Genomic DNA, 12,206 nt, shown 5'->3' with positions numbered 1-12,206 from the left:
TAACATGTATAACTATAGGTTCGGAATTTCGAACAGATAATAACAAGACAAAGAAATAAGTTAAATATCTAAGAAATCATTGTCAATTCATTCAAACTGTTACTCTCTAAAAAAAAGATAAACAAAAAAGAACCTACCCATCATTGTAGACTACAAGAATCAGACAATAATTAATATATACCAGTATAGGGAAATAGAAAATGCATTATTTTAAATACAAAGGACTGAACATATATACACTGTAATTTTAAAAACTTAAATTAAGCCATAGTAGCAAAATTGGCTCTTCGGTTTGAAAATGTCACAATCATGAAATAACCCAACTCTCTAATCATTTTTAAATAGATTTCCATTGTTCAACATTTTTTTTTTTTCTTTCAGACAACAATACCTAGGTAAACCCGAAGTCAAAACTCATAACAAAAGTTCAAAACCCATGCCAATGTCATGTGCAAAACATAACCAATGTACATAGACATCCAAATAAAAACCTAGCTCCACAAGTTTCGGTGTAATAACATTTCTTCCACAGTGCAAATTACCATATAACTATTAAACATTTATGAACTAGAGAGGATTTTTCCAACCTGTAAACACCCACAGATAATCATAAGCTCTTAAAAGCACAAAAGACATTATCTTAACCACGCGAATAGCTTGTCGGCTATAGTGGGATACCTACAATCATGTGCCACCGAGCATAGAATCCATTACGAAGGTAAACCTCCTAGTGAGCAAATCAAAAGATGTCGAGAGGGCGGCGACCATCTGGAGGATTCCAAGAGATGGCGGTCCACCTTCATTCCAGTAAAATTTATCAGTTAGCCAAATTTAGAAACAAAAATCTACAAGGAACTCTTAGAGGAAATTTATGGAAGATATGAACAATAAGGACCTGGCTACCTTCCGCAGAACCAGAAAACCATCGAGCCACCCTTGGACGGTGGAAGCAACAAGTTCAACACTGCACCAGATGAAAGACTGAAGCGAATCCCAAACTCAGATAACGTAGAAAATTGAAACAGCATAGGGTCGAGTAGTTTAGGATACCTTTCGGTTCTGGTCTGACCAAAATCTCCATTGCACATAGCTGAAATGGTCATGAGCCGACCTGAAACCACCAAAGGCCAGAACAGCGAAAAACCAAAAGCCGCCAACAGAAAATGACTCCACAACCTGTCGGACGCGGGGAGTTGGTTAGATGGTTAAACCTTAAACCCTCCCCACCATCAAATTCCCCATCAAAAATCAACATGAGTAAATAAGCCAGTTGTCGCAGGTGAGACCAACCCTCCGACGGATACATGCAGCAGGATCTACGATGGGTATATTGCGTGTACTAGAGTACAGGAAACATTTAACCGAGGTCCGATCATGGACGGCTACACCCATTGGGACCCAAGGGAAAAGTAATTGCAAGCCCGCGTATACATCATGAACTGTGTTGTATTTAATATAAACATACAAACCAAATAAGTGCGCCTGTTGTATTTAATATAAACAATGAAGCCATAACTGCGCCACTAAGGATCATGTAATCACTATTATGTGTTAAATATTACTAATTTTTATTTATTTATTTACATATTCCGCAATTGTTTGTTTGTGGTGTTACAGTTTCTATATCCTTGCAATACCCAGAAAGTCAAGATTTGAAGAATGTGACAATGGAGGTTAGACTCAGCGCAGCTCCAAACCAGAAATATAGCAACCCCACATAACTTGAATCCAGCGAAGGAATGAAAACCATGTGACACTACAATTATATCCAGAAATATAGCAACCCCACATAACTTGAATCCAACGAAGGAATGAAAACCATGTGACACTACAATTATATCCTTTCCTCTCAGTTATGTAGGGCATAAATTAGCAAAACATTTTAACTATTTCAGGGAACCACACTTCCCCCCCTTGCCAACATATTTCTTTTATCTTCTATCCTTCATTTCAGTCAGAGTTCCAATCTCAGCCGTAAAATTGTGGTTATTGATATGGTCCAATTAATACTGAAATGGACTTGTAATCTTTACCTCGCTTTATCAAAGAACTTCGATGAGAATATAATGGTGAGGGTTGAAAATAATGTGTTAAACTGTAGAAGAAGAAACCCTGGGAAATGGGATAAGATCCATTGGCATATTTCTTCACTAAATTAAAATCAGATGCTAACAAAGTGTGTTAACAACTGGTAGCCAATGACATGGCCCAGAAAGCTCTATTTGCTGCCTTTTTATCCTGGACAATCTAACGTAAATGTTTCAAATTTTCATCCTCCAGTCAAATTTACAATCGTGAGAAATCATCCATCAGTTTTCTAATTTATTTTCAGATCGATCAATTTCTTTGTTCCAAACCAATTTGAGGTCAGTGATAACCAATAATGTTGCTCTCTTTTCAAAGCGGCCATATTATAACCCTGTTGATAACTTGGAAAAAAATAAATAATAATAATAAATCTAGACGAAATCCGTTTAATATCTTCCCTTGACTGTGTGCCATGCACAACAACGAAAGACAGAATATTCTCAAATAGTTTATTCTTTCTTATATTTTATTATTATTATATTTTATTTTCTTTAGCGATTAACATTTTTTCTGTCTTTTTTTATATCTTAATTAAGAGTTTTAATGTTGATAAGTAATTACTTTAATATGAAATTATGATTTATGATTGATTGAGTTAAAATGTTAGACATTTTTTGTTTTCAATATAGAATTAATAAATTACATTTAAAAAATATTAATAATAAAATATATATTTCAGATAAAATATTTTAATACTAAATTTATATAAAATGAATGGGTATAATTTAGAAAAAATATTAATCAGTATAGATTTATTTTAAGTTACGATTTACTAAATGTCAATAGGGATCAAATTTATCAAGATGTAAAAAAAAATTAAGTGTAAAACTTGAGAAAAGGTTTTCACCTCTAAAAATTTGATTCCTCTAGAGATTTTAGTGAAGATAGATTTATACTAGTTTTGAGCAACATATTAATAAAATATTTTTATTATAAAAATATTTTATATTTTCGCTTGTTTTATTATAGAAATACTTTATTTATGATTCACATTCTCCATATTAAAATGTTAATACATGCCTCTTTATATTTATTTCAGAAGTAGAAAACATAGACCTATATAATTCATTTTCTAAAGAAGAAATTATATCACATCATAATGCAATTCCCAACTACTTTAACTAGAGAGCTAAAGAAGCTAAGATGGGGGTAAATGTATAAACCAAAAGATCCTCATTCACTTCTCACACTTACCTTCTATTGGTTACCACCATTAACCCCTTTTCCTTTCAACCCTTGAGAATGAAAAAAATTTGAGGCTCTCTACACCCCACTACATGAGGGAGATATTGTTCACATTATGTGTGTGTGTGTGTTTTTAAAAGAATTAATAATGTTAGTTTAAAAATCAATGTCGGACATAACTAAAATACTTCAATAAAATAGTGATATAAAATAATTGGAATTAAAAAAAAAAAATACATATATATATATACTTTTTAGTATGAGGAATATATGAAAAAATAAAAATAAAAATAAAAATCACTTTTTAGTATGAGGAATATATGTAATTTCTTCATTGAGTTGAGATCTAATGTCTATAGTATGCTATAAATGTGTAACGTAACTTAATGCATGGTTTTAAGAATCAGTGGTATTGACCCACAGTATCCATGTGGAATATAACTTATTTAATGGAGAAATTAAACTAGCCTAGATCCATCTTAGTTTGATGTTATATTTAGATACGTAATTAGTTGAATGCATGTAGCCTGTAAAAGTAAAACTTTTATATGGATATGCTTTTCTGGATATGATGAGAAGTGGGAGAAATATTAGGAAAAATGTACTTATTGCATTTTATTTAATATTTTTTTCTACCTTCATCAACTTTTTACTAGATTATATTCGAATTAAACAAAGTCTTTCAGTAGAAATCACATGAGAGAATTTTTTGGCCTACCCGTTTCGAACCAACAAGTTTTGTCATGGCAAAGGATTAAATAGAGAGCAATGTAGAGACATAATTTCAAGTAACGGCTATATTTGAACAATATTGTTTAAATTATAATATTAATGTATTAATATATTAAAAACAAATATTATTTAGTAACACCTATATTAAAAGGCTAGTTTTTGAAAAAAAAAATATTTAAATAATGATATTATTTCATTAATTTATTAAAAATATTGATAGGTAAATGGCTAGTTTTTGAAAAATAATATTTAAATTAATTTATTAAATAATATTCATTATGGATCAGAGAAGTTTGAATACAGAGATTATATTCGGTAAAATATAATACCATAATATTACATTTTACCCCATATTTCCCCTCAATAGATCCACTCCTTATTGTAATTTTTCTTTATATTTAAAATTTAAAAGTAACAAACTCAACTATAAAATTAGTTGGGTGAGGTGGAATGTTGAGTAAAAGTAACATTTAGGTTGGGGTGTGACAAGAAATATTAGGTAAAATGTAAGGGTGGAGATGGTAATAAATATTGGGTAACATACAATATTGTAATATTATTTGATCTCATGTGGTAGAGATGTTGCAATCTTTAACATTTTGACTAGAGTATTAATATTATTTGACCATAATATTACTTTAGTTAATTTATTGTTTTAATTAAATAACTAACTCTTTTATCTTTAATGTGTATTTCAGTTTGATCAAAATCTCTTTTTATTAATTTTTCTTAATCTATTTTTTCCTTTTCTTAACTTAACTCTAATTTATCCTGATTTTAATTTTAATATAAATTATTACTCTCATTCTTATCACTTTAACTAAAATCTATTTTATTATATATAATTGACCTTTTACTCATTAATATCAATATAATTTTGACCATAATCTAATATTTTGCTATTGCATAGTTTATTATTAAAATTATTATTTAATTTATTTTTCATTTCATTTTATCTATCATTCTCAAAAAATTTAATTAATTAATCTTATTTAAATAAAAATTATGAAATATTAATAAATGTTCCCTCCTCAAGTTCCTTAAGGGCCATAGACTTGATCTAATCTAATCTCTTTGTCCCTAAAACTTCGACACCTCAATGAGACTAATATAGTGTTCCAAAAGCAATTCACAACATTTTTTTGTAGGCTAATACTATATTACATATGATTACATTGTTCACCCGTGGAGGTCTTGATTCAATGCCTTCACTCACATTCACAACAACATAATTTAAAAATAAACATAGAATATTCATGAAATTAAAAATAAAAAAATAAAAAATTCAAGAATAATCTAAAACAAAAATGAATATACATATTTAATTATTCTCCATTAAAAACATAGTAAAATTTTTGAATTTATACTTTTGTGATCCATAATAATTATAACAGCATTTTTCGGTAAAAATCACATATGAGATATTTTGTGGACGTCTTTCGAACCAACCAGTGTGATTCATCTTCAAGGCAAGATGAGAAACTAGATCCAGACATTGTAATAAATAGATGTAGAGAGGTTATGTACAGAGCTGCTAAATAACTAGTTTGACTAATGGGGTTTTGACCAAAAAGGATAAAGGAATCTAATTAAAGAATTACAAATAATTATGATAAAATAATATTATAAATTAGGTAATTATAATAGGTTCACTCAATAAAATAAATTAATTTTTATTAAAAACTTTTTTATAACCCCTTAAACCCTACTAATGAATATTATTATATATAATATTCTAAAAAATATTAATATTAATTGGTTTAATCTTATTCATATCCCCAAATATTAATTAATATAAAACTAATTTTAGAGAGTCATAAATTAAATTTTTAGATGGATTAACAAAAAATAATATTATAAAAATATAAATAATATTAAAAAGTAATAACAATATTGTTAACCAAGAAGTTAGGGGAATAACAAATACTAAAATAATTAGTAATAAATAGTAATAAAATCAAAATACTATAAATTACAAAATTACAGAATTGTTAAAAAATTAAAAAAATAAAATAATTAATTAAAAATTAATAAAAATTAAAAATTAAAAATTAAAAAAATAAAATAAAAAAATTTAAGAAGAAAAAGCGGGAATCCAGCGTTTTTTGATACTCCAACCATCATCTCTATTTAAATTAACATGCATCTTTTCAATTTCTAAAGCTTTTCTAAATTTACGATGATGAAAATGGTCAATCCTCGCAATGACCTTAGCCTCTTCAATGCAGATGTGATATTGGTTTTTTCTACATGCTCTACCAAAACGAAGGAGCAAGATCTTCCATGATTGATGTCCCGAGCATGTTCATAACATCTTTTATGTAATTTTTATCGAAAAATGTTATTATAACTTAGTAAAATATTAATAATTTCACTCACTCCTTACTATAAATAAAATATTAAAATATCTGTAATAACCGCCAACACCACAACACACAACAACAACCCAAAAAAAAAAAAAAGACCAAAACAAAAAATAACTTTTATTATCTTCTACTTAGATTAGCAATTTATTATAATTTCACCCTTGGCCTTAACAACTAGGCATACATTACATTATTACTTACCCGATTCAACTTTCATAGTTATGAATGTTTATACAATAGTACATGACTTGTAATTTCGTACTGGGGTTTTGATATGTAACTTTATGAACATACACCATCGTTCTTTGGGGTTTCACACCTCAGTGGATTTTCCCGTCCGAGAAGTCTCTTGATCAACGATTTGGCACTCTCGGCATTTACTCTGGTTCAATATGTATAGGTTTCAATTGGACGGCCCAGGCTTTACAGAGGCAGTTAAGGGTAACTATCCTACTCTCGGCCTCCCCGTCCACCTTGCCATTCTGCCTATTCGCCATCGCGACTCTGCAAACAAACCCTTCTAAAGTAGGGTTTTTGGTTTCGGATCACAATTATAGTCCAAGAACAGACCACGTAAAGTTCTGCCATGGTTCCGCTAATTCAGCGTTTTATTCACCTCTCAAAAAGAAACTTGCTTCTAGGGTTCAATTACAGGTGCCAAGTCACATGGAGGGTTTGCGTAAAAAAGAGTCCCACTACGATTATTCCAGTCTTGCCAGCTTTGTTCTAGTTAACTAATTTTTAAGCTTCCATTATTTTCTACCCTTTAAAGGGTTTCGATTATTCCTCTAGGGTCTAAATTAGATGTTCTCTTTTGCAACAGGGATTTCGACCGAGCAGCGCCATGACCCATTTCTCCAAATCATTGTTCTCTGCTAAAAGAGTAGTTCATGGTTGCCTGTTGCCTTGAATCAAACAAAAACTAGTTATATAGCATCTATATTTCTTGATGGGTGTATGCTAGTTAATGTTCATTATTTTAAAACTGCATTTAGTACTATGATAAGGATTTGCTTCTGATCTCGGCTTTTCATTTTTTGCATGTTCAAACTCATAACTAATAAATTGTTCTATGCTAAAAGAATAATTCATAGTTGTTTGTCTCTCAGTTTCTTTGATGGGTGTACTCGTGTTTTTATTTCTATTTTTTAGGAATGGTATGAGAGTCAAGATCATATATAATTTCTTTATATTGTTTTCGTTTTTATTGCAGTAGATTTTATGTTTCCCAGCAAGGTAGATGGAGATTGACCCTCATTGGGCTCTATCCATACCGCGTTTGGCATTCTCGCACATTTTCGGGTAGGATGTCCTCATAATAGGCCTCCTTGGCCCAAGTATGGGAGTAACCTACTCGCAGTTATACCTTAACTATATTACCAATCTAACAGTGGAATTACCCTGGTGTAAATAAGTACAAATTTTTGTTGTGTTTCATTTTCATGTTCAAGTTCCATCTAATTAAAAGTGATAAAATTGTTATCTTTTCTCCCAGTACTTTATCTCTGTTCATACCACCTAAATCACAGGCTAGTATTTTACATACCAAATTCGTGTTCTTTCTTTGTTTTTCCAGTTCTATGTGCATAGTTCTAAATGACTATTCCTTTAATACAGAAATTACCTTTTCATCAGACAGAGCGGTTTGCACTAGAAATTTCCCAGATTATCCTTCTTTCAAGTCTAGGTCTACTACCTCACTTCTCACACAACAAGACATCTTGACGAAGTAGGATTATATAAAAGAAATACTTGAAACAACTTTCCTACATGAAGTTAATTAGAGACCTCGTAATCCATTTTCTTCCATTCAAAGGGACATATAAAAAAACATTATTCTGGAAAGGATGAAAATATTAATTTTCAGTATTGAAATTTCTAGGCACTTATCTGCAACTTATCCCTTATAGGGAATTATAGGGAATTCACTGGGATAGAAGCCTCTTCCACCCAACCAACGAGATTGGCAATTATGCCCAATTCATCCCCTAAGCCTCTTATAATTTTTCCAGAGTAGTTTCACAGACAATAATAATTCTTGGACCTCAATACTTCTAAGTCTAGCCCAGAATTCTCTAGCTTCACGGTTTCCACTAGCTCCTGACCAGCTCAAGAACACCACAACAATTTTTTCACCTTAACGGCATCCTTCTTAAGGTATTTCCTCCTCTCCCTTATTCCCTCTCCATCTTTCCTTCCAAAACTGAAATGTTTGCATCTCTAAGGGAGGAGGATGTAATTGTACCAACTACTTGGAAAAATTAAAGATTCTTCTTTATTTATTTTTTTAAGATATTCTATCGTAATTCCATGGTTTACGACAACACATTTCTTTAAAGAAACAAGCAATAAGTTTTAACTACCATAATTAATTTTTACATAATCTATGATTCACCAAATCTTTGCATACTAAAGTAAATAATAAATATTTACACAACCATGGAGGGTGTTACATCTGCCCCACTTTGAGCAAAAAAATCATCCTCAATGTTCATCCTTGCCCTTGTAACATGTCCGGGTATGTTTCCCGCATGAATATTTCATCTTCTAGGTGGCCTCTTCTGCGCTAAAGTGCCTCCAATGCGCTTTAACGTGGGTGATAGCTTGTCTCTGTAATGTTGTTTCTCTCTAATACATCATGTGTAGGGGTTCTACCAAAAATTCTCCATCTAGTTTGAGCTGGTTCATATTATACAATTGTTATTAATTCATAACAACCTTCAACAAGCATCATAATTAACACAAAAACAAAGAGAATTAATTATTCCTTCTCACTTGTACATCTTGCCAATTAATAATATGTCTAGAGTAATATATATTTCTTTAACTAAGTGACATGAAACACGTTATGGTTTCACACATGGTTGTGTAATGCAAGTTGATATGTAATGGGTGGACAATTCCTTCTTCGATTTGGAAGGGTCCACAATACCAAGGGGTCCTAGGTTTCACTCGAACGTGTATGTGGTCTCCCACTTGATATTCCTTGTAAGACCTTTTCCTATTTGCATAAGTTGTCTTCGTATATTGAGCAGCTCTAAAATTATGACGAATTTTCCCCATGGTTTGCTCCATTTCCGAAAGCATGTCTGGTCCTAAGAGTAGCTTGTCTTCTGGGTTATTCCAATTGATCGGTGTTTTTCACCTTCTCTCGTAAAGAACTGCAAATGAGCTTATCTTAAGTGATTCGTGATAGTTTTTATTGTAAAAAAACTCCACTAAATGAATGTATTCCTCCCACTTACTCGATTGTAGCATTACATACATTCTTAGCATATCCTCCAATCCCTTATCCACCCATTCAGTTTGACCATCTATATGCAGGTGGTATGCAGTACTAAATTGAACCTGCGTGCCTAGACCAGTGAAAAGAGTTTTCCAAAATAGTGGTGTGAAATTCACATCACTATCTGAAATCATTACCTTCAGCATCCCATACAGTCTGAAAATTTCCCGCATAAATATGTATGCAATCTACACAGTCTTGTATGTGGATTGAACAGGGATAAAATGAGCTACCTTACTCAGTTTATTAACTACTACCATGATTAAATCATTCAGCGTTTTAGTTTTTGGCAATCCAATTATAAATTCTAATGTTATAACTTCCCATTTCCACTCCAGAATGGGTAATGGGTGGAGCAAACTAGTTGGATGTTGGTGCTCAGCCTTAACTTGCTAGCATTCCAGGAATTTAGCTAAATATTCAACTATGCCTTTCCTTATTCCATGCCAAACATATCTTTTCTTTATGGTGGAAAATAATTTATGATATCTTGAGTGGGAAGCATAGGGGCTTCTATGAAATTCGTCCAATATTAGTTGCCTAACAATCATATGATTACAAACATACACCCTACCCTTAAAGGTCAACAAACTATCTTTATTTATGTCATATTCCATCTGATTTTAAGATTTGTTTAATTGTTTAGTTTTGCTACCATAAGAACATATATTCTGGATCTTTGATTGCAACTTCCTTGATCTGATTTGAGAAATCAAACTCTACCTTACTATAAGAAATTTCATATATAAAGTGTACTTTCCTACTTAATGCATCATCCACATGGTTTCTTTTCATTTTTTATGTTTGATATCGAAATCAAATTCACTCAAAAAGGTTTTCCATCTAACTTGCCATGCATTAAGATTAGGCTACATAAAGAAACTAGTTAGGTTGTTATGGTTAGTCATTAACACGAATTTCTTACCCAATAAATAATGTCTCCCTAACTTTAAAGTGTGTACCATGACAATTCATTCCAAATTGTAAGAAAATTACCTTTGTTCATGCTCCTTTAGTTTCTGAGATTCATAAGAAATTACGTTTCCATCTTGCATAAATATTCCTCCCACTCCCTCTTGACATGCATTAGTGTAGACGATGAATTCCTTCTCTAGATATGTTATGTTCAACACTAGAGTTGTAGTCAACAAATGTTTTAATTGTTCAAAGTTATGTTGACATTTAATAGGACAAGATATTCTAGAGAATCCCTCTATAAAATTTCGATACTATCTAGCTAAGCCCATACAAGACTGAATATTAAAAACATTATAAGGAACAATCCATTCCATAATGGTTCTGATTTTCTCAGTGTCAATGATTTGAAATGGAGAAGATTAGTAATTTTGTGCTAATTCCCCATTCAGAATAAAACCTAAGATGCTTATCATTTGCTCATCAATTGCTTAATGATTCAATATTTTTTCTTAATTAACTGATTCCCATGAGAGTTTCTTATGTAAATGTTAGAAATAATTTAACATAAAACATATGTTGAACAATAGCAAAATAACAGCAAATAACATCAAAATACAACACACAGCAAGCACATGATAAAGGAGTTCACCCCTCATGGGCTACGTCTCTTTGGTCCAGCGTCCAATGGCTTGGGCCTCTCTATTATGCTAAAATTACAACAAAAGTTTGTTTACAATGCTCATATGCCTCTGAAACCTATCTCAATGAGTTCATAATGCCAAAAAATGGCTATTTAGCCTCCTTTTGCATCCAATTTGGATAAAGAACTAAAGAATTTATGTCTTCTCCTAGTTCTCCCACTATTTTTTCCAAAAAATGCTCCAAAATCGAAATTATCCCACAAATTCGCTCCAATATTCGCTAACTGAGTGAGAATTTGGCCTCGTGGACCATAACTTGTTGGCCATATCACAAATCACAATTGGTGGAGTCCCGCGGTCTTATGGATTATGAACTAGGCGGGGGATATGTGATTTCTATACAGCGGATCTGTCGAGAGTATGAAATATAGTGTATAACATATCGCATCCGGGGACCTTTCGCAATCAGCGAAGTACCAGGGGTAACATAAATACTAGCAGGGTTTTGGTGTGATATGCGATTGCAATTATCGCAAATCACAACCCAACTTGATGGGGGGCGATTCTTAACCTACGTCCTCTATTTTTCCCTGATATGCGACATGTGGGACCTAGTGGAAACTGGCCACTTGGCGCTTCCCAATTCGCTGGGACCTTTTCCATGTCATCCAATCCTGCCATGTGTCTAAGTTAAACCTGAAATTTGACTTGCTCTAACTTCTACATATGAGCTCGGATTTGAATGTAGTTCTCACTGTTGGATTCAGAATGATGAGCTCTTTGATCTAAAGTTGAGTTTAACAAAATTTTGACACTTTTATTTTTTAGCATAAACTTAAGCACTTGATCGCTTCTCCCCACTGGAAGCCTTTTGGACCCCAAAATATTACACTCAGTTATTGAACAGATGAGGGTACTGTTCCCTCACCTTCCCCTCTTCAATCCATTTGGCCTTTGATGAATTTGTACCTTTGATACCCACTCGAAGAT

Source organism: Pinus tabuliformis, chromosome 8 (genome assembly GCF_031772625.1).
Source record: "Pinus tabuliformis cultivar Carrire ecotype Pingquan chromosome 8, CPIR1, whole genome shotgun sequence".
NCBI lineage: Eukaryota > Viridiplantae > Streptophyta > Pinopsida > Pinales > Pinaceae > Pinus > Pinus tabuliformis.
The sequence above is the reverse complement of the archived record's forward strand: the minus strand, read 5'-3'. Positions refer to the sequence as shown.